Below are 21,553 nucleotides of genomic sequence, written 5' to 3'. Positions count from 1 at the left end.
GCTGCTCTAAATGCAGTTTATAGTCCATCTGCCTCTCTGCTTCAGGGAGTCTGTATTAAATTTATTGCAAAGTAAAACAAATAAACCCAGGCAAAGGCAGTATGGAAATCTGCATACTCGTCAGAGAATTAGCAGCCCTCGCCGGTTAGGAAGGCTGCTTCTCAATTTGCATCTCTAAGGAGTTGTGACTGGGCTGGGGGCTGGGAGGCTCGGGGCAGGAGGGAGGCTCGCGGCAGGCCTGCCCCCTGCTGGCAGGTTGTTGAACTGCAGCCCTTGGACCTTTGTGGCGGAGGGCGGGGTGCTCCCTGGGGGAGGGGGAGGGGGAGGGGGAGGGGGAGGGGGAGGGGGAGGGGGAGGGGGAGGGGGAGGGGGAGGGGGAAGAGACTCTGCAGCTGGAACAAGTGCTGGGAACGCGGCGGTGGAAGGGTAAGTAGCAGAGAGGGAAGGAAGGACACTGTGCAGAAGAGAACCTAAGACTTGGGATAGGGAGGTGGGGACCTAGAGAGGGCTTGAGGGAGCTGTGGGTGAGTTTCAGAGCTGCCTTCAGTTGTACAACCGGAAAACCATGGTGACTCCTGTCACTCCTCTCCATCTTTGCCTTCTCCTTGCTCTCCACAACCCACGAGTCACAAAGTCCGGAAAATGGGTGGAAGTGCAGGCGTTCTTGTTGGTACTGTTGGCTGGTGACTGTCTGCCCCACACAATGTCTGAACCTGGTAAAGTCGTGCCTCGTTTTCAGGGCTGGGCCACACTCTGTGTCCAGGAATTTGGGGACCTATGACCTGCTTCCCAGGGAAGCTGCAAGAAGCCCAGCTCCTCTCCTAGGATATTCCCATCATACTTCACGGACTCAAATGGCATAGATTCATAGATACATATATACAATCACACTGTGGTAGTTTGTTTGTATATCAGTCCCGTCCTCTAGATTCTAGGTCCTTGAGCTTCTTAGATGAGGGGAAGGGAAGGGGCAGGTGAAGGTCACGGTCATTCTCAGAATATTCCTGCTCTTCTTTCCCTTCTTCTCCCAGCCCAATGCCTGCGACAGGGTAGGCTCTGGATAAGTATTTGTTAAATGAATGAGTAAGGCGGCTCAGGATGATGATGGTTTGGTCGTACGGTTTATCCAGAGACCTGGGTGTCACTCCCAACTTCCTATTTCTCTCCGTCTTCCTCTCCTGTATTCTTCAACTACTCCATGGTGCTCTATCTAGTCCACTTCCTCCCTGACTCTCAAAGCCTTCTGATTCTCCATTCCCTCAACAGGTTAAAAGCACAGACTCTGGCCCGGCCGGGCGTGGCTCAGCGGTTGAGCGTTGACCTAGGATCCAGGAGATCCTAGTTCGGTTCCCGGTCAGGGCACATGCCCGGGTTGTGGGCTCGATCCCCAGTAGGGGGCGTGCAGGAGGCAGCCGATCAATGACTCTCATCATTGATGTTTCTCTCTCTCTCTACCCCTCTTCCTTCCTCTCTCTGAAATCAATAAAGATTAAAAAAAAAAAAAAAAAAGCATAGACTCTAGAGTCAGAAAGACCCCCCCCAGAGCTTAAACTAGTCATGGGGACCTAATGGAGCCCCAGTGCCTCCATCTTTCCTTTTTTCCTTCTATTCTTTCCAAGGGCTGTATGGTATAGAGGTGGAGAGTCCAGACACCAAGCTAGAATGCCCTGGTTTTAATCCCAACTTTTCCATTCAGCCGAGTGGCCCTGGGCAACTGGCTTAATCTCTCTGTACTCATATTCCTCGTCGATAAACTGGACTTAACAGAATCTACTCCAGAGCGCGCTCCAATGTCCCTCCCTCTTCTTATAAGGACACCAGTCCTGTTAAATCAAGGCCGCACCCTCATTCCTTAGCTCAGACCTCAGCCCATCTCCTTTTGGTTCTCTGTAATTCCACAATACCTGCTCATAGCAAGGGCTCGATAAATGTTTGTCCAGTGAGTGAATTCTTCAGTTACTTGTGATGATAGTAGGACCTTTGGAAACGTAGAAACATTCAGATGTGATCTAGTCTAGGGTCCCGGCAGGTGGGTCCTTGCTAGTTGGTGACAGAAGGAGGACGGGATGTCAGATTTCCCACATTCCCTTATTCTCTGAGTCCAGTGCTTTTTTCACCTGGAAAAAGATTTGTCAAATTTGCTGCATGAAACTGGTGCTTCTTTTTACTTTATTTATTATTATCTTTTTTAAATGTTTTTATTGGAGATCGAGCCTGCAACCTGGGCATGTGCCCTGACCAGGAATCACACGGGGGACTCTTCGGTGCATGGGATGACCCTCAACCAACGGAGCCATCCCGGCCAGGGCAAGCTCGTGGTTCTTTTTCAGTCCTTGCCTGGAGTTTGCTTATGAAGAAAAAGTCTTTGGTCCTTCATTGGCAAGCAACGAGCTCCCTCACTTTGTCCCTTTTCCACAAGGCAGGCTTCCACTTGTCCTCGAGATCTGCTGGAGCATTTGAAATGCTTTCCTGCCTCCCCTTGTCTGGGGTCAGGGCAGCAGAGCTTGGTCTGGGTGGGCCCGGGCTCCCTCACCACAGGTTCTGACTCAGCCCACTGCCCCGGTCTGTGGTTCGTTAGAGTCCTGCTTCTCTGCTAATGGATTTTGTTAACTGTCATTTGCTTATGCAAATCTACCTCTTTCAGCATTAAAATGAACCCAATTATAAAGTGAAATTTCATGATTAAACCACTTAATGAGGGACATTAAACGACCAGAAAGAACCAATTCGTAAACATTTCAGCGATAATTACAAAGTATTTCTGAAATGTGACTAAGTTCTAGGTTTTTCTTTAAACAAACACATGCACATGCACATTTTTATGTACGTACCGCACAGACACATGCGCATACTCTCACACACCTGGTTTCCATCTTCTCACTGTGGGACTTGTTCTTGCTCAGTCTCTGGGTCTAAATTTTCCCCAAATAGAGGAAATTCCACCAGCCATCAGATCATGTCTGCAAAGTTCCTGGAAACCTTCCAAAAGAAATGGCCACTGGGCTGAGGAAGCCGGGGCGGGTAGGAGAACAGAAGAAGGTGTAATGGTTTTAATAAAGTCTCTTTGCCATCTTGGTGATTGATTGATATATTTTGGCATTTGCTTCCCAGCCCTGCTGTAATCAATAGCAGTTACAGAGTGAGGAGCAGGAATGGGTGGGGGTGTGGGATGGGGCCATATCGATCGGTCTTGCAGGAAAGAGCGTTGCTGGGTGATTGCAGCGCTGTGACCACCAGAACCTGGACCTCTCTGTCCCAGGTTACCTTTCCCGACACCCACCCAGGCAAGGGGCTGGGAGGCGGGAAACTTTGGCGTGGATGTGGATAGATGGCGTCTGCCTAAAAAATTGCCCTCTGGTGTTTGAAGGGAGCCAGTCACACACATGTTCCTCGTCACGTCTACAGCTGGGGGGTGGGACCTCACTCTCCTGGGCTGGTGCAGGGACAGGGTGGGAAGGGTCTTCAAGGGCAGTGGGGTGATGGTATGTTTATGGTTCCAGGCTACATCCATATCCAGGAATGAATCCAACTCACTTGGCAGCCTACTGCGCAATCTGGCAGCGTAACGTAGAGGTGACTTTAGCATAGACTCTGGAGCCAGATGCCTGGGTTCAAAGCCCAGCCCTGCCATTCAGTGTGTGACATTGAACAGGTCAGCTAACCCTGCTGTACCCTGTTCCCCTCGCAGTAAAATGGAGATGGTAACAGTGCCTATCGCCTAGGCTTGCTGTGTAGTTATGAGAGTTAATCAGTGTAAAAAACTTGGAACGGTCTGGCATAGAGTAAATGCTATGTACATGTTGTTACCATTGCCCGATGGTGGTGGGTACCTGGGCTGGCGTCCATGATTCATGGGTGGAAACATAGGGTACAGTGTCTCTAATCAAAAGGGTCATCACAGCGTTCCCCTTCTGCTGATGAGCACACAGGGCTCAGGACCCAGCATCTGTTAAATAATTCTCTTAGTACATCAGCCCATTAGCTACAGGACTTCTCAACCCTTTTTAGATCAATTTTTTTCCTAAAAGCTTTAAGAAAGCAAAAATCAGGTTTATATGTGCGAGACAGTTTCAAATGATGTGACAACCTCTCTGAGTGAATGTGAACTTGGTGTTGATACATTCAGATGTGTAGCCACCACTCTGCAACGTCATGGTAAGTAGCCTTGTGCAATGGGGATCCCTGTCTGAACAATGTGCTCAAAACAGAAAATGATTTGTTTAAAAAAGAAAACAAACACTCATCACGAAACATTTTCGTTGAAAGCTTATTTATTTTTAAAGTATAGTTTTCTTTTTTGTCATGGGTGAATTTTCAGTTTTTAGAAATTCATTTTAGCATGTGAAGTGACTTTGGGGCTTATTTTCTTTCCAGCTGTGGAACTGGATACTATGCCCAATAGAAGTTGGCAGATTGGCAAGCAAGTAGTAAGGAGCCCAGGTTGAGGATTCCATTACAGCCTCCTAAAAGGTTAGAACTGGAAGGGACCCTGGAGGTCCTCTAGTTCATCTTCATGTTAAAGATGAGCCCAGAGAGAGGTGATGACTTTCAGAGTCTGAACTGGAACCCAGGTCTCTTGATTTCAAGCCTGGTACTGGTCCATATACCATGAGCTTGTTGCTGGTGCCCTCCCAGCTCTACATCAGGTCCTTTCCCTTTCTCAGATCTCCCTCTGTTCTCAGGGTTGTATATGAGGCTAGGTCATTATTTGATAATTCAGCTCAAGTCAACAAAGATGCTCTGAGTACCTACTTGGTGCAAGCATTGCATTGGGTTCAGGAGACAAAAATAAGATGTGGACCCACCAAAGAGACTGTAATAGATGGCATTGTACCCAACGACTTGCCACTTCTGCCTGCGAAAGGATTATACTGATCTGTGCCATTGACATCAGACTTGATCATGGAACTTGCTTTGGCCAATAAAATTTGAGCAGAAGTGATATGTCATTTCTGAGCAGAGGCTTTCGAATACATTTTGTGGTTCCACCCACATTTTCTCTTTCTATTTGCCACGAGAGTGGCATGTCCAGAGGAGTGCATCTCTGGCTGGATCCCACACCAAGAGAAGAGAGAGGAGACCTAGAGCCCCAGCTGGTGCAGAACATGAGAGAGAGAAACCCGAGTAAGTGGCTGAGATCTGTGATTATCTGTCCTGCAGAGTAACTAACCTAAGCAGATGGCTGTACAGAGGACACAGGCTAGTTGGAGAGATGGACTATTTCCAGCTGAAACATAGGGTGATGGATGCTTTGCTAGATGTCTATACAGAAGATTCAGAAGTAGACCAAAAGAGGGAAAGGGACTCTCTGAGGAGGAGGCATCAGGAAAAACGTTCTGGAAGAGGTGATAGCTTAGGAGAGTTTTAAAGGTTGAGGGAGGTTCAGCAAGCTGGGGGCTTGGGAGGTTTGCTTGTTGAATCTAGTTGGGGAGACCAGCATGCACAGACACGACATATCATATGTTTGAGAATTGCCCTGTCATGTCCACAACTGTAGCCCAGGACCTGGTTTCTCCCTCTTTGAAGGTTTTTGACCTCCAGCCACTCTGTCAGATCCCCAAGGGGTATATGCAGGCACTCAGATAAAAATGCATCATTTATTTTGGTCAGAAATTTGGTCCCAAATCATCATCTGATCTCGTATCCTGAGCAGCTAAGCTGGACTGTGTGAGAGCCACAAGGGACCCTTTTTCAAGAGTTTAATTTTTATTTTAATCAAAGAATACATACACAAAGTTTGGAAATCAGCAGTTGCCTTGCCTCACCCCTGCACACTCTCGAGTCCTATTCTCCAAGGCAGTCACCCTCAACTCTTACAGTTCATTTCTCTTCTGTGTTATATTGCCATGTTTTAAAATAATATGCTCATACTGCTATTTGTTGATTTGCTAATTTATAAATTATGTATTGACTTTCTACAATAGTAGATGAGAACTTAGTTCTCCAACATCTTTCTCCCTCAAACCCATCCCTGCACTTTTCCTCCTTCTATCTCTTCAACATAAATCTTCTTCTTTGTTAAATTGATATCTGGGTTTATATACTAATGACTATGCAATTATTATTTACTCCTGAGTATAACAGTGCACTGTGATCATGTCTCCTCTTTTGAGCAATCCTTTATTTATTCTGAAGTTAGCAATTGCCTCCTTTATTTATTGACGTGGATCAATAAAAATGTACTTTTAATTTTTAAAAACTGGTTCAGCAACGCTACTATATACTTGTCAACATTGGGTCCCATACATTCAAGCCCATCTTTCATTTTTCCCCCTACAGTCATCCCTCCAAGAACCTTCTAAATTCTGGACTGGCTGCTCTTGGCCTTGGAATACTGAATAGCTGGCACTTTTACCATCAGTTTGAGTATTTCCTTCACTGACCACCTATGCTGCATGCCCTATTTCCTGAATTCCCTGTCTTCTTTATTGGACTGTCACCTAACTTTACTAAGCCCCATCCTCCAATAACTTCTTAAGAATGAGTCCTTGAGAAGTAATTTTCTTGGGTCATTGACCCTCTGAAAATATCTCTATACTATTCTGATATGTGACTGATAATTTATTTGGGTATGGAATTCTAGATTAAGAATATTTTCTTTAAGAATTTAGAAGATAGTTCTCTGAATTGGGAGAAGTTTGATGTTTTTCTTATTCTTGTTTCTTTTACCTGATTTCTTTCTTTGTACAAGATTTTGGGGACTTTTATTTATCCCTCATGAATTAAAATGTCATGATGACAATGGGCTTGGTATGTGTCTTTCTTCATTGTTTGTACTGGACTAATAGGGAGCCCGATGTCCTTTATTTCTCTTCTGTTTATCTCTCTTCCTTTTGAGCCATGCACTGGAGAATTTCCTCAGCTTTATCTTCTGATCTTTATGAGTTTTTGAAAAAATTTAATTATATTTTTAATTTAAAAAATGCTTTTTCTTTAATTTTTTGTTTTCCATTGTAGTCTCTTCCTTTTTTATGAACGCAACCTTTCCACTTATCGTTTGAATTAGTGTTATGGCTTGTTTTGAACTTTTATTTTCTCCTTGCAAAGTCTCTATCAACCCATATCCCCTTTTTGTCTCTTTATCTGCTCCCTTTTCATGTTTGAGGCTTTCTTTAAATATCTGATGCTTCTCACTGTTTATTAATATTTAAGAAAGGGCGCTAACAGTAGGTTTTGGAAGCTTGTTTATAAGTGGCAGAGTCTGTTGACTAGCAGGCTCCGCTAGGGTGACCAGGTGGATCTTCACTGAGGGAACTTCAGACACTGCTCACTGGGGTTCTCTCTGAGGCTGCTCAGCTCTATAAAGAAGACTCTTCCAATCTGCTTGTTGGTGGCTTGGGGAGTTGCTAGCCAGGCTGGGGAAAGGACTAACGGTCCCACGGTCAGCAGGCAGACCTCTCTCTCATTCTTTCTTCCTCCACCATACTTGGTGTTCCCCAGTCCAATATTGTTCTTATTCAGTTTCTCCAAAGAAAATAAGCTCTTGGTCCCCAATTCCTTCCTCCTTTTAAGGAGCATCCAGTCTAACAAGGGGAGAGTGACAAGCAATGTGATACCTATGGCGATTTTTCATTAGTGCTCTGATAAAGGGGAATGCCACCCATTCATTTAGCCTCCTTGCCTCTCCCACCAGACCATGAGCTTTGTGAGCAGGGCCAATGCTTCTGTCCTGTCATTGCAGTGTCCGCACCACCTCATACAGTGCCTGGCACAAAGTAGCTGCTTAATAAATGTCTGAGCAAATAAAGTGGGAACGACTCCTGCCTCTCCCTGATTGTAATTAAATGGTTAGAGCCATGTCAGCATGGCCTTTCTTTCTTTCCAATTAAGAGAAGGGAAAATGTGAGATCTTCTCTCCTCACTAGAGACTAATTTTTTGAAATATTATCAAGGTTTTGGACCTCAACATCATCCTGCCGCTCTTGGATGATGGGATCGCATGGACACCACAGACGAGGGTCCTCTGGTCCAGTGTCTTTGGAAACGGCCTCTCTTGCCCCCCTCTCTGTGCACCCAGACATCCAGGCCATACCAGCCTTGCCTCATTTTGGAGCAAGTCCATCTCCTGAGAAGCAAAGGTTTTCTCTCTCTGGCCCTGACTTGAAATGAAACGACTTAGCCCACAGACAGTTTTATGGTCCCTTGCCTTCCATTCCTCTTGCCGAGTTATCATGCCGGTGAGAGCCCAGCCCAGGCTCTGATTTATACAGCTCTCCAGGCCCCTGTTGGATTCGGAGTCTGGAACAATAAGACAGGGCTATCCATCACCCCTCTGCTCAGATCTCCCTGGACTCATTGGCAAGGAGGGAGGGGTGGGTGGCAGAGAAGGCAGCCTCAGGGGTCCTGCCCAGAGAGCATTTGTCATATTGATCGAATGCGCAGGAGGGAGTGGGGTGGGGGAGCGGAGGCTTTTTATCTCACCCCAAGCCTCCCCTGTGACAGCAGGGACACAGCAGAGCAGGGACAGAAAGGGAATCAGAGCTCAGGAGGCTGATCCTGACTATGGATGTCCCCTTACCTGCTCCCAGTCAGAAAGCGGCAGCCACTGGGCCAACCCTGTTTAATCTCCACCTGTTAGTGCATCATCGACCCCCAGGACCCAGCACAGTGCCTGGGCCGTGGTAGGCATGTGACAAAGATCTATGTTTGTTGACTGACTAAACCCCCTTTCCTCTATGTGCCCTTGCTGGGTCTCAGGGTCAAGGGTCATCCAGAGAAGTCCTTACACAGGTACACATGCTGCCTGTGCTTGTGGGGATGTGTGTCCTACATGTTAACTTGTGACAACTGCTCGTGTGTGCCTGCATGCTGCACTCATGTCCACAGGAGTCCACTTCCTGAGAGTCGGGGTTCTAAAATTCCAGAGTGGGCTACCCAAAGGAAACCCCGACTTTAGCTTCTGTGCAGCATTCCATCGTCTAAGCCTGGGACCGGGAGAGGTGGCACCCTGCCAGGAGGGAAGGGGTGGGCGGGCTCCCTCAAATGGCCTTCTATACTCACTGACTTCAGGTCAGCCAAAGTAGAGAGGGGGCCAGTATGTGGTCATCATCTGTAAACAACTGGAGCTGGTCCCTGCTCCCAGGAAGTCCCTTGGGGAGCACTGCCTATGAAGCCAATTGTGCTGAGGACAGGCCCAGAGGCCTGAGAACAGCGCCTCTCTCTCCCACTACCTGTGCAGAGGAAAGGCTGCTGCTTTGTGAGAACCACTTCTGGCAGCGCGTGAAGACCCTGGGGAGAGCGTTTTGGTTGTCAGGAAATTAGAGGCTTTGTTCAAAGCCAGGAAGAGAAAATCAATGCCTAAATCTGGGAGCTAAAGGAAAAAGAATTCAAGGGCTGCTGCGTGGTTGTGGCTTTGTTGTGTCTTTCTGTGTTCATGCTGCAGAAGCGACTGCAAAAGCAAAGGCATGCAATGGCCTGAGCGTCATCGTTGGTGGTGTCCCCCAGCGCCTGGGAAGTTGGCTGACCTGAGGAGAAGCCAGGGGTGGCTAATGAGTCATTAGCAGTCTTTATCAAATCAGGATTATAATCCATCTCAACATGCAGAGGAAAATGTTTCAAATTATCTACCTTCTTAATTGCAGCTCAAAGATTTGGCAGGAAATGATCATGAGAGATAACGTCTGGAAATTGATGGATTGCACAGATGTGTGTCTAAGCTTCCAAAACTCTAATAGCAGGATAATTCATCCACACACACACGTGCATATGCTCACACAGATACTTGTATGCACAAACACCCCTGCTGTACATACTGATTCAGGATACTACCCACATACACACACACACGTGCGCACACACACACACAGTTATGTCTGTGCACAGTAAATCAAGCCACTGATTTAAGCAATTCAAATAGGCTGAGGTTGCTGCCAAATGCTGAGACACTGGGAAGGCCAAGGTAGAATATGAAAGAAATACTTAGCCTTTGCCTTTAAGAAGTTCAAAATCTGCGCAGGGAGCAAATGCATTCACATCTGATATAGAAGAGCATGTACACAGCGGTGTTCAAGTGCATATACTACAATGGAGATGTGAGCGCACAATTCAGAGGATGCAGGACATGGGCGTCCTGAATTAAGTAGACTTTCTGGAGAGGATGAGTTTTAAATGGAGTGTGAATATTCCTCTGTGCACTCTGATGGCAGCCAGTGGGGATGGCAGGAGAAGACGTGCCGTGTCTGTCGAGAAACCTGCAACAGAGCAGCGACACAGAGTGTTCCCAGAATTTTGGGGGGAGGGTGGGACTGCTTTGGTGAGAGAATCCAGGCAGTCTCCTACTTGCCGTATTAAAACAGGAGACATTTGAAGCTCACCTCAGCCTTGTCCCTCTTCTCGGCCTCAGTTTCTCTACCTGTAGAATGGGAATGGGATCTGAAGGCAGAGTTAGACTTTTCTACATCCTCTTGGCCCCTGGAAACCTGTAAGATCTCTGTGACTCAGGACTGTAATTTATTCAACCTTGTAGCCTAAGGGCCTAGCATGGGCCTGGCCAGCCTAGATGCTGAATGGGAACCAACACCGGCTACATTTTTTAGAGGCTACCAGTGTAAGCATGCTGAGTGAGTGAACCAGGGAGTGGATGAGGGAGGGAGGGAGTGAATGTTTGTGCTTTACAGAGAAGCCGTGCAGAAAGTGGTATGGAGTATGGCTTCTGGAGGCAAAGCGCCCCAGTCTACATCTGGTGACAAGTTACACCCCTTATCTGAGCCTCACCGGGGATGCATGTTCAGCACTTAGCAAATGATCAATACATACTAGCAATTACTGTTGCTGACCCTTTGTTTCGTTCTCTCTTGCTCAGCCGACCGTGCTGGGCAAGTTGGGTGCCTTGCTCCCTCATCTGGTCACTCTTCCTCCCCCTCCCCTGAGACGTGATAGGATAGGACCCGCTTCTCCTTTCCCAGAGTTGTGATGTGGTTCTCCAAGCCCTGCTCTGGCTGCCCGAGGTCCCAGTGACCAGAATGAAGTTGGGAGCCCAGCCACACAAACTCCTCAGCTCAGGAGGGCTCATGCAGGCAGCATCAAAGGCAAAGAATGCAGACAGGGCTCTTCCCTTGCAGATGGGAGGAGATGGTCCATGGGCGGAGCAGAAGGATGCAGGGCAGTTCTCTGAGAGGTGGTGATGCTGAGGGTGGTGAGAATGTGAAAAGAGCCAAGGGAAAGCATGGCGACAGCAGGGGTGACAATTGTGATGGTGATGAGGTGTTTGAAAGGAGATGGGGAACTAGGGCCTCAGGGATGGATGCTCCAGTACAGGTGGGAGAAGAGGTCTTTGTGTTGGGGAGAGTAGTAGTTTCAAAGCCTTCTGTAACCCTGGGGTGGAGGAGGGAGAGCTGAGCAACCTCTGCAGTCTGAGGGAGGGGTGCAGAGTGTCCCACTGGCCTCCCCCATCACCCCTCAGCTGGTCCTGGGTGGTGGAGGTGAGAAGCAGAGTAGACTGAGGAGCTGGGGAGCCAGAGTAACACGGGATAAATGATAAAGGTTTCAGCACACAAACATGGTTTATACCAGAGCAAAAGCAAAGCCAGGAAGAGAGGTTTTCATAAAAATTGAATGCAAGTTGCATAGTAATTTTAAATTTTCTACTAGTCGCATTAAGAAGGTACAAGAAATGGTGAAAATATTTTAATAGCCTATTTTTGTCTAATTCAAGGTGAGAAGAATATCATTTCAATATCTAATATACAGGGGCGGGCAAAAGTAGGTTTACAGTTGCATTGTTAGGAGTTAATAAAGCTACTGTAATAATCATAACCTGCACGTCTTTTTCCATATGAACAACCGTAACCCTACTTTTGCCCACCCTGTATATAAATTAATTATTAATGAAACAATTTGCATTCTTTTTAAAACAGTAGGTCTTCTAAATCCATTATGGACATTACGCTTGCCACACATCCCGGTCTGGACCAGCTGCATTTCAGGAACTCAGTGGCTACCTGTGCTGGGGGCTGCTGTGTCGGACAGCAGGCTTCTATCTCCCTTTCTCAACATGTGGCCAAACCCTTGGGATGCCATTTCCCATGGTGGCACTTTTTGGAAATCACCGTAGCATTCTAGAGTCTAAATATTCTGTCTCCATATCCCTCTTTCTCAGCTCTTTCAGGCTGGCTGTGATACTCCCCCCCCCCCCCCCCCCCCAGGGCCTGGGAAGGACCGTAGAATCATTCAAATTCTTCTTTCAGTTCTGCACCTCACAGAGCTCTCGTCTGGAGCCAGGACAAGGCAGCTCCCTTGAGAGTGAGTGTGTGTGTGTTGGGGGGTTGGGAGAAGTAAGGCATGGTCGGGGGACAGGGCTTGAAGAAACTTTCTGTATGTACATCAGTACCATAAGAAAGATGGGCTTTTTGAATGGTTTGGGGACTATTGCTCCTGTATTAGAGAAGCTGGTTAGAGATCCCACCCAATTGATCGACTATCTTGTGCCCAGAGGACAGGTTGGGTCCCCATGCTTCAGCGGGTGGGAGTGGAATTTGGGAGCAGCGAGGCTTTCTCAGGGTAAACAAAATGAGTCAGAGATGGGCAAGGACCTGGACATCCTGACTTCCAGCTCAGAGCAGAAGCCTGGAGGCCGCCTTTTGGAGGACTTACACTGTCTGGGTTTTCACACTGTGCAGGTCCCCCTCCCTGTCTGCAAGGGGTGTGCCCTTATGAATTTAACCAGAAACAGAATCTTCCTCACGTGGCCCTGGCTCCGCCAGCACCACAGTCCCACCTGGTTCCCGGGTCAGAAAGGAGGCCTGAGGTAGAGTAAGGCCACCCCCCTTCTCCAATCTGTGCTCCCATTATCCGTGCTTCCAGCCATCGGAGCCTGTCACAGCGTCCTCAGTCAGCACTATTTCCTCTCCTCAGGCCAATTAAACAAGCGCTGTAATAAAGGCGCAGACAAGTGCTGTGGAAGCCCGAGGTAGGGCATTACATCTAATGGCTCCATTTATTAGAGAGCCTTCCGTGTGCCAGGGACTGTGCTGAGGTCTTTGCCTTCATCATTTTACCTAATCCCATGGGCTCCTAAGTTGGAAACTATTATCCTCATTTCACAAAGGCAGAAGCTGAGACTTGGAGAATGTCAGTATCTTTCTGTGACAGGGTGAACATTTGAGCCAGGTCCATGTGACTCCAAAGCTGGGGAAGCCAAGGAAGTTTTGAAAGGAGCCGATTTTTGAACTAAGTCTTAACAGCAGGTAGAATAGGGGAAGACAGGGAAAAGGGGACTTGAGAAGTCCAGGCTGAAGGAAGGGGCGGTGCAAGCAAGTGCAGGAGGGTTGAGCTGCAGGGGTGCCAGGCGTGCTGAGCTCTGGGGGTGGCCAGAATGCAGGAGCCCAAACTGCTCAATTGCAGCAGCTTTTACAAAATGAATAAAGTTTATTTTTTTAGAGCAGTTTTTTGTTCCCAGCAAAATTGAGCAGAAAGTGTGGAGATTCCCATATACGCTCTCCCCCATCCGCCTCCTTCACTGTCACACCCCCACTAGAGTGACACATTCGTTGTAATTGATGAATCTACATTGACATATCATCACTCATAGTCCGTAGTTTACACGAGGGTTCACTCTCGGTGTCATGCATTCTGTGGGTTTGGACAAACGTATAATGACCCATATCTACTATGATCGTATCACTCGGAGTATTTTCACTGCCCCGAAGCCCTCTGCACTTTGCTATTCTCCCCTCCGTCCACCCCCCCTTGGACAACTGTGGGTGTTTTTATCATTTCCCTAGCTCTGCCTTTTCTATCATGTCATATAGTTGGGGTCATACAGTATGCAGACTCGCCATTGGCTTCTTTTAGTAATATGCATGTAAGTTTCCTCCATGTGCTCTTATGGCTCCGTAGCTCATTTAGTGCTCGACAATATTCCACTGTCTGGATGGAGCACAGTTTAATGATCTGTTCGCCCACTGAAGGAAGTTTTGGTTGCTTCCAAGCGTTGGCAATTATGAATAGGGCTGCTACTCATATCTGTGAGTAGGTTTCTGTTGGGACACAACTTTTCAACTCATTTGGGTAAATACCAAGGAATGAGATTGCTGGATCATATGGTGAGTTTGTTTGGTTTTGTAAGAAACCACTAAACTGTCTTCCAAAGTGGCTGTACCATTTTGCATTCCCACCAACAATGAATGAGAGTTCCTGTTGCCCCACATCCTCACCAGCATTTGTTGGTGGTGGTGTTTTTGACTTTGTTCATTCTAATAGGTATGTAATGCATTTTAATTTGCATTTCCCTGGTGACAGGTGATGTGGAGCATCTTTTCATATGCTATTTGCCATCTTCTTTGGTGAAGTGTCTTTTCAGCTCTCTGCCCCTTTTTAAATTCGGTTGTTTATTTTCTTATAGTTGAGTTTTAAGAGTTCTTTGTATATTTTTGATAACAGTCCTTTATCAGGTGTGTCTTTTGCAAATATTTTTTCCAGTCTGTGGCTTGTCTTCTCATTCTCTTCACACAGCAGCTTTTAAAATACTGATATCCAAGGCCCTTCTCCAGACCCACTTTCTCTAGGGGTGGAACCAGAAACCCTAAACTATAAAGATGCTCATGCAGGATGTCCAAGGGCCAGCCCTGGGAGCCTCTGGAGGGTGGGGCTGGGGAGGTATCAGCATGAATACAGATTAGCCTGAAAGGCAGATCAGGGCCAGATGGGGAGGAGGTACTTGGATGGGGCCATGCTAAGGAAGGTGGCATTCAAGGCCCTCCTTTTTATTATAAGGCTCAATAAACATCTTAGGCTAAATCTTACAAGCAATGGGAAGGCACTGAGGATTCTGAGGGGAAACGAAGGAGTAATCCAAACTTTGTTTTAAGAAGAACATTCTGGTGATAGTGTATAGAAAGCATTGAGGATATTGGAGGCATTAGACCAGTTAAGAAATCATCCAAATATTCCTGGTGACTGGTGGTAAGTCCCTCAACTAGGACTGGGCAATGATGGAGAAGTAAGTTCCATTCAGTTTAACACAAGTATTTCTTTAATACATTTTCTGGACTGATCACTGTACCAGGTTTTAAGGATCCTGGGATGAAATAACATATTGTCCCCCATCCTCAAGGAACTCACACAATCTATCAAGATTCATCAAAAATAATTAAGTTGAGAAAAAGGGAGCTGATAGTTAATTAGTGTTATGGACTGAATTGTGTACCCCTGCAAATTCACATGTTGAACTCCCATTGTGACTGTATTTGATATAGGGGCTTTATGGAGGGAAAATTAAATAAAATCATAAGGGTGGGGCCTTGTGACAGTAGGATTGGTGCCCTTATAAGAAGAGGAAGAGACACCAGAGGAGAGGGTCTGGCTTACAGAGAGGAAAAGCCATGTGAGGACACAGCAAGAAGGTGCCATCTGTAAGCCAGGAAGAGAGGTCTCACTAGAAATCAATTTTGCTAGCACCTTGATCTTGGACCTCCAGGCTCCAGGCTGTGAGAAAATAAATGTTTATTGTTTAGGCTACCCAGTCTTTAGTATTTTGTTATGTCAGCTGGAGGAGACTAATACAGTCTTAAATTTTTATTCATGGGGTGACAATAGACAGTATTAGTCAGGCCATTGATTGTGCATGTCTAGAGCTGAGAGGAGACAGCCTGGGCTGGTGTGGGCTGCTTATACTAAAGACAAATCAAGTGCAAATAGAGTGACAAGAAGACCCAGAACCAAGCCCTAGAAATGCCAACATTTAAGAGTGATGACTAGGATTGGTAGGAACTACTGTTTGGTTATAATGTTGATGTGCTGGTGTCTGGCATGACATGTGGCCCTTCTCCATTGTCTTCTTCATTCTCAGAAGTATGATGGGGGAGAGATTGGAGGGTATCTGAAGTGAATTCTAGACTCACTGACAGAGCCTACATTTAGGTGTGGAACTCATGGAGCTTGATGTATTGTGAATTCATTTGTTCATTGATTATTTGCTAACTTGTTTCATCTGTTGGATTCTCGCATTATTATTATTTAATCTTTTATATATTAGTGCTTTGTCTTCTTCCACTGGAATGAAAGGTCCTTGAGGACAGGAGCTGAGTTGGAACATCTTTGCTTCTGCCCTATATCCTCAGCAGCAGCCTACAGCTGACCTTCCAGTGGGTCCAGGACAAATATTGGCTCTGAATGATTATAAGCAGAATGGTTACATTTAATCACTTTTTAAGCTTTTCCAAATTATAAAAATAGTCAAAACAAGATACACTTTAAAAAAATTACAATGTGCATTTAAAAGCAGCAAAAAGGTATCAGTAGAAATCATAGTGTTTTAAAAGACTCCAAAAATTAACAGCTCATGGCAATGGATCTCCTGATTCAAGAAAGAGTTGGGTACTGAACTAGATTTCGGGAAATGATGGGTGTGACAAGTGGGAATCAGTGATGCATGGCTGTTGCCTGCAATACTGTTTACGGCTAACTGACACCACTCTGATGGGGTTAAGTATTTACATTCAGCCCCAGTTCTCCCCTCTGTGATTCTCCCCTCTTGTCTCTGCAGGCTACAGCTACCCTCTCCGAGCCTGGAAAGAGAGAAACCCGCCCTGCAGGTGTCCCAGGCAGGGGCAAATGGATCTCCCCTCCCCTCTGCCTGTGAAGAGGGCTTCCCTCTGGGAGTTTATGGCAGCTGACCTCCAGCCTTTGGGTTGGAGAATCTGGCCACTTCTGTACTACATAAAAAGGGCAAGTGCATTCATTATTATTATATTATTATACAATGTATAATATATAATAGTGATTATGCTGTCAGCAGCCAGAGTCTCTGACCACAGATCAGAGGCTGGGGTGACATAAATCCACCTAGTGAAGTCTTTGGAGATTCTACGTGAAGGTGAGAGGATCTAGCTTCATCTATAATTAAGTCTCACAGAAAAGTTTCTTCTACAAGCAACTTTGAAGATTAAATTTGGGGGGAATGGGAGGATCTGGACAAACAGTATTTAGTGTATCTGGGATGTGATGCAAAAAAGGTCACCATTGCCTCTTCTGAGCCATAAAATGCTAATGGCTCTCAATCCTGCTGGTGGTGGGGGCAGGTGAGGAGTCACCCAGAGGCCTGGAAAGAGGGAAGGGGCAGCCTTCAACTTCTGGGGTCAGATTCTTTGCTGAAAACCTGGCCAGCTTGGGTTTCACTTTCTGCTTCCCTGCCTACATCAGTGTCTTTGTCTAGGCTTTACCCAGGCCCCCTGCCTGGTCTGAGGTCAGAGGATCAATGGCTGCCTGACTGTGGCTGAAATGGCTCCTCTATGGGGAGCCGAGAGCAAATTTCAAGGAGGCAGGATGGGTCTTCAATCCTTTTATGCAGAGGGCCATGTGCTGAGTTGTGAAGCAAGACAGCTGGCATCTGTAGGTGCTGGGTGCTTGCACCAGCACTTAGTAGGACTAATCTTTTGGAATGAAAGAAGGCACATGCTTGCACTGGTCTTCCTCTTAGAAGGCACTTAAATTAATGTCCTCCCCAAAGTAAATGGAGCCACCCCAGCAGGCCCAGGCTGAAACGGCCCAGCTGGTCTCCGTTTATATTACACCACCCGACCCCCAGAACCCTGGGACTCTTTAGAATAAAAACATCGGTGCTTAGAACAGGCTTGTCTGGTATTTGCAAAGCGGTGATTTACTAATAAAGCCTCTATACCCTTTCACCTCTCCCTCTGCCCCGCCCATTGCACAGTCTCCCCCTCTGTGAACCAAACGCCCCAGGAAGCCCGCAGCAGAAAAAGCTCTTGAGAATAAAAATAACTTACCTTTCTAGGGCTAGGGTAACAGAATTATTCAAATGCAATCATAAAAATGAGGTCAGTCTGGCAGGAATAGGGTAGAGGTAAGGATTTCTTGCCAGGTTTGAGTTCTGTAATTTCTGAGTTTTCCCGGGGACCTCATCTCCGTCCGCTCAGCACGGGATGTCTTAGAATTCGGCCTGGGTGCTTTGCTGAGGAGGTCTTGGCGTGGGAGCAGGGGCCGTGTCCCGAGGCACTGGGGGTCCGCGGCGCCCCCACACCCGAGGCGACAGCACCGTCTGAGGCTTTCTGTCCAGCGCTGCGCTGCGCCCGCCCGCAGGAGCAGGCCCGGGCCCGGTGTCTCAGAAAAGCCTCCAGCAGAGGGAGACACTCGGGCGGCTCCTCCGCCTGGAAAGCGCCGGGCTGGAGCGGGTGGGGGGTGGGGGTGGGGAGAAGGGGGAGTGGGGAAAGGAGAGGTGGGGGGGGCGGGGGCGGGTCCCTGAGCGCTGACGTCCCGAGCAGTGCTGGGAAGTATAGGCTGTGTTGTCACGCCGGTGTCAGTCTGATGAAGATTGGCATCAGGTAAGCTGTCATTCATTTCCATGTCAGAGCGGCTTCTGCAGGCGGCGCGGCTGCGGGCGGCTGCCTCGGAGCGCGCGTGTTTTATTCCGGTCCCCAAGCCGGAGTATTATTCATTGCGACAGGGCGAGGAGGAGAGCGAGCGAGGGAGGCAGCGGGAGGAGAGAGGGAGGCGGCAGGGAGGAGGGAGCAGGGAGCGGGGAGGGAGCGCGCAGAGAGAAGCTGGGGAAGCGCCGGCGAACGCGGAGCGGGGCGAGGCTGGGGAGGAGGCGGTCCAGCGTCCGGCCGCCCAGCGCGCAGCCCCGCGGTTGCGGCTGCCTAGCACACTAGGGCAGGGGCCGGGCGCGCATTGTCCGCGCGGGGGAGGACCGCCGGGCCCGAGGCCCCGTAGCGGGCGGGCGGGGAGCCGCGCGCCGGGGACCCAGAGCAGGGGCTAGCGCGCTGGCCGGAGCCCGGTGCGGGCTGGTCGGGGCCGGGCGCTCCTCCGGCGAGGCCGGCTCCAGATTCGCTTTCTCCCGGCTTCGGGCGTCCTTTGGGCCGGCGCTACCGGCGCCACCAACCTGGGGCTGCCTTAGAGCGGCTGGAAGCGGGAGCAGCCCCAAGCTCCGGCCGGACGACCGAAGTCAGAGCCACCGCCTCGTCCGGCCTGGGCGAGTGGGCTTTGCAGGAGGATCGGGGGGACTTAGGAACAGGAGTCAGGAAACTGGGATCCTCGGGGCCAGTTTAGGGGCCCCGGCCCTGCAAGGAGAGAGAATTTGTAGGGTTACGGGCTTTGGCGGGTTGTTGGGAGTCCTTGGTGAGGTGGGGGAGGCGTGGGGCCCACTGCGCGGTTTGGGAGTTAGGAGTCCTCCTGGATCGAGTCCTCCTGGCACGAGTTCGTAAAAGAGGGGATGGGAAGCCGAGGGCGATGGGGCAGGGTCTGGAGTCTGTCGCACAAAGTTTGCGTCTCTTTCGGGTTAGGTGTGCGGGCTTTCCCAGCTCCCGAATCCGAGGAAGAAACGAGCGGAGCGGGCTTCCCCTTCGCGGTCTCAGATGTGCCTGCGCGGCAGGGGGACCCGGACTCTGGGTGGGAGTGCGGCCGGGCTGGGAGCGGAGGTGCATCGGCCCTGAGCTAGGGCAGGGGTTTGGGGCCAGGCTGGAGTTTGGGGCATAGGGTCCAGGCTCATTTCAGAAACGTGATTGAAGGGCTACTGAGTAGTTTAGGATTGAATCTACACTCCGGCCAGAGCGGAGGGCTGGAGACGGGAGTTGGGGGCCTGGGGTTACATCTGAGGCTGGAGTCGGAGGAACGGGTGGCTTTAAAATTTTTTATTTTTTATTTTTAGGACTTAGGCATGGGATCACGGCTTTTTATCGGGGTTGAGGCTATTGAAATTTGGGGGTGGTCGTGCGCGCTGGTCTTCATTCTCCGTGGGTGGAAAAACATTAAGGTAGGCGAAGAAAGTAGTTGATTCGAGCCATGGCAGGCGAGCCTCGAATTTCTGCTGCTTCTCCGGGAAAGAGGATCTGGAAGAGAGGACTTGAGGCGCACAGGACCCGGCCCTAGGAGAAAGATTCCGGGAAGCGGACATATCGAAGGGACGTTCTGGGTGAAGCGACAGGGCAGCCCCGCGGGGCTCCAGGACCGTGGCGGCTCCTCGGGCTCCGGGAGTCATTCGGGGGCTGCGGCCGCCGGCGGCGGGGTGGGCTCGAGTTGCCTGCAGGGGCCTCGGCCTGCGCAGGGCGCCAGCCGCGAGGTGCCGCATCGCGCGTGGGAAGTTCGGGCTGCGGCCCGGGCAGGGAGGGCTCGAACTCGGGCGCCCGACTTGAGTTCCGGGCTCTGGACTTGCAGGCGCTGCCTGCGCTTCTCGCGGCCCGGCCCGGAGGCCCACGCGCGGGGCTGCGGGAGCGATATTCTGCCTGGGAAAGGGGTGAGCTCGGGGTCCCCTACCCTCACCCTCTTGTCCCCGGACTTCTCCATCGTGTTAACTTCTCGGATATCAAATGCTCTCCAACTGGTGGAAGACAAAAGCTTCGCATTGTAGACAGATTTAGGTGACCCCCGCCCCCAAACTGAGAAAACGATGGTGTTCAAACACAAAAAGATAAATTGCGCGAAGCCTAGCCCCTAGACCTCCCGCTTACTCTGCCATTCTGGCCTCTGCGAGGCCCCGAGACCTTGGGGGAAGGGAGGGGTCCCCTGTTTTGGACTCTCAGTCTCTCGCTCGAGCTGCACCCCGGACTCAGGCTCAGGCCTAGCTGGGGGAGGGAGAGAAGTCCCGACCCGGACGGAGGCTATTCCTCCGGCCAACTAGGGAAGCAGTGTGGTGGTGGGGGGAGTTGTAGGGGAGGGAGGTTTGAAATCTCCTTCTCGCCATCTCGAGCTCAGCCTCCCAGCCCTCTACCCTTCGTACCCCTGGCTGGGGCTGCCGGGGAGCAGGAGCGGCGCGCCCCACGAGCGGCCGCGGCCGCGGGGCTCACGCCGTTGTTCCGCGGGCTTGGAATTCTTGCGCTCTCCCGCCGAGGGCCCGAGTGCAGGAGGGAGCCGTGACCCCGCGGAGACTCCCGGTCCCCGCCTCCCCTTTGTGAGCTCCGAAGGCATGAAAGCCGCCGAGAGAAAGAGAAGCTGCTCAGAATAAGGGGCAGGGGGTTACTGGAGAGAGATGGGCCGCCCCGGCTCACAGTAAAATGCCTCGTGCAAATTGCACTGAAGTGCACCGAACTCGAGACTGGCTGTTTTATGATCCTTTCTGGGAGTTTACTGCTCTCTGCTTTTAAGTCTATAGATTGCTTTAAGTTAATGAAAGTGCTGCTTTCAAAAGGGGCTTTTATTGTGGGGCCATGATGAGTCCAGTACCTCCCCTTTACTCTTCCAAAATGGGCCTGTTTAAAAAGAGGGAGATTCCTGGAGTTCCCACATGGACAGAGCTTGGGGCGGAAGGCCATGTGACAACGAGGATTAATAAAAATCAATGTCCAAGTAATTCTGAAAGACGAGTTTACTTCTTTCCCAGTCTACTGTCACCTGTACATTCTTGTCTCGCCTTTTGGACTTTAAATGTTGTTTCGTGTGTCCCCCCCCCCCCACACACACCCCTGGCCCTATTCAATTAAACTCAAACTGGATTTCAGGATTTCAACTGGCTGCCAAATCAAACTGCAACTAAAATATTTACTTGGGGGCTGGGGGAGGGGCTTCGCCTTGCTTTTAGTAAGAGAGATGTGTTAAAATGTCAGGGAGAAAGTCTGGAAACCTTGAAAAGAAACGTGGAAAGCTATTTTTTTCAGCAGTTTTC

General features: G+C 49.3%; 1 protein-coding gene across 1 annotated transcript in view; it reads left to right on the top strand.

Moving 5' to 3' along the window:
* The window catches only part of PKNOX2 (PBX/knotted 1 homeobox 2), a 255,958-nt gene that overhangs the window by 16,054 nt on the left and 218,351 nt on the right, over positions 1-21,553 (top strand). The window lies entirely within an intron of this gene.

The sequence above is a fragment of the Miniopterus natalensis genome, chromosome 20 (genome assembly GCF_054644295.1).
Source record: "Miniopterus natalensis isolate mMinNat1 chromosome 20, mMinNat1.hap1, whole genome shotgun sequence".
NCBI classification, from domain to species: domain Eukaryota; kingdom Metazoa; phylum Chordata; class Mammalia; order Chiroptera; family Miniopteridae; genus Miniopterus; species Miniopterus natalensis.
The sequence above is the reverse complement of the archived record's forward strand: the minus strand, read 5'-3'. Positions and strand labels throughout refer to the sequence as shown.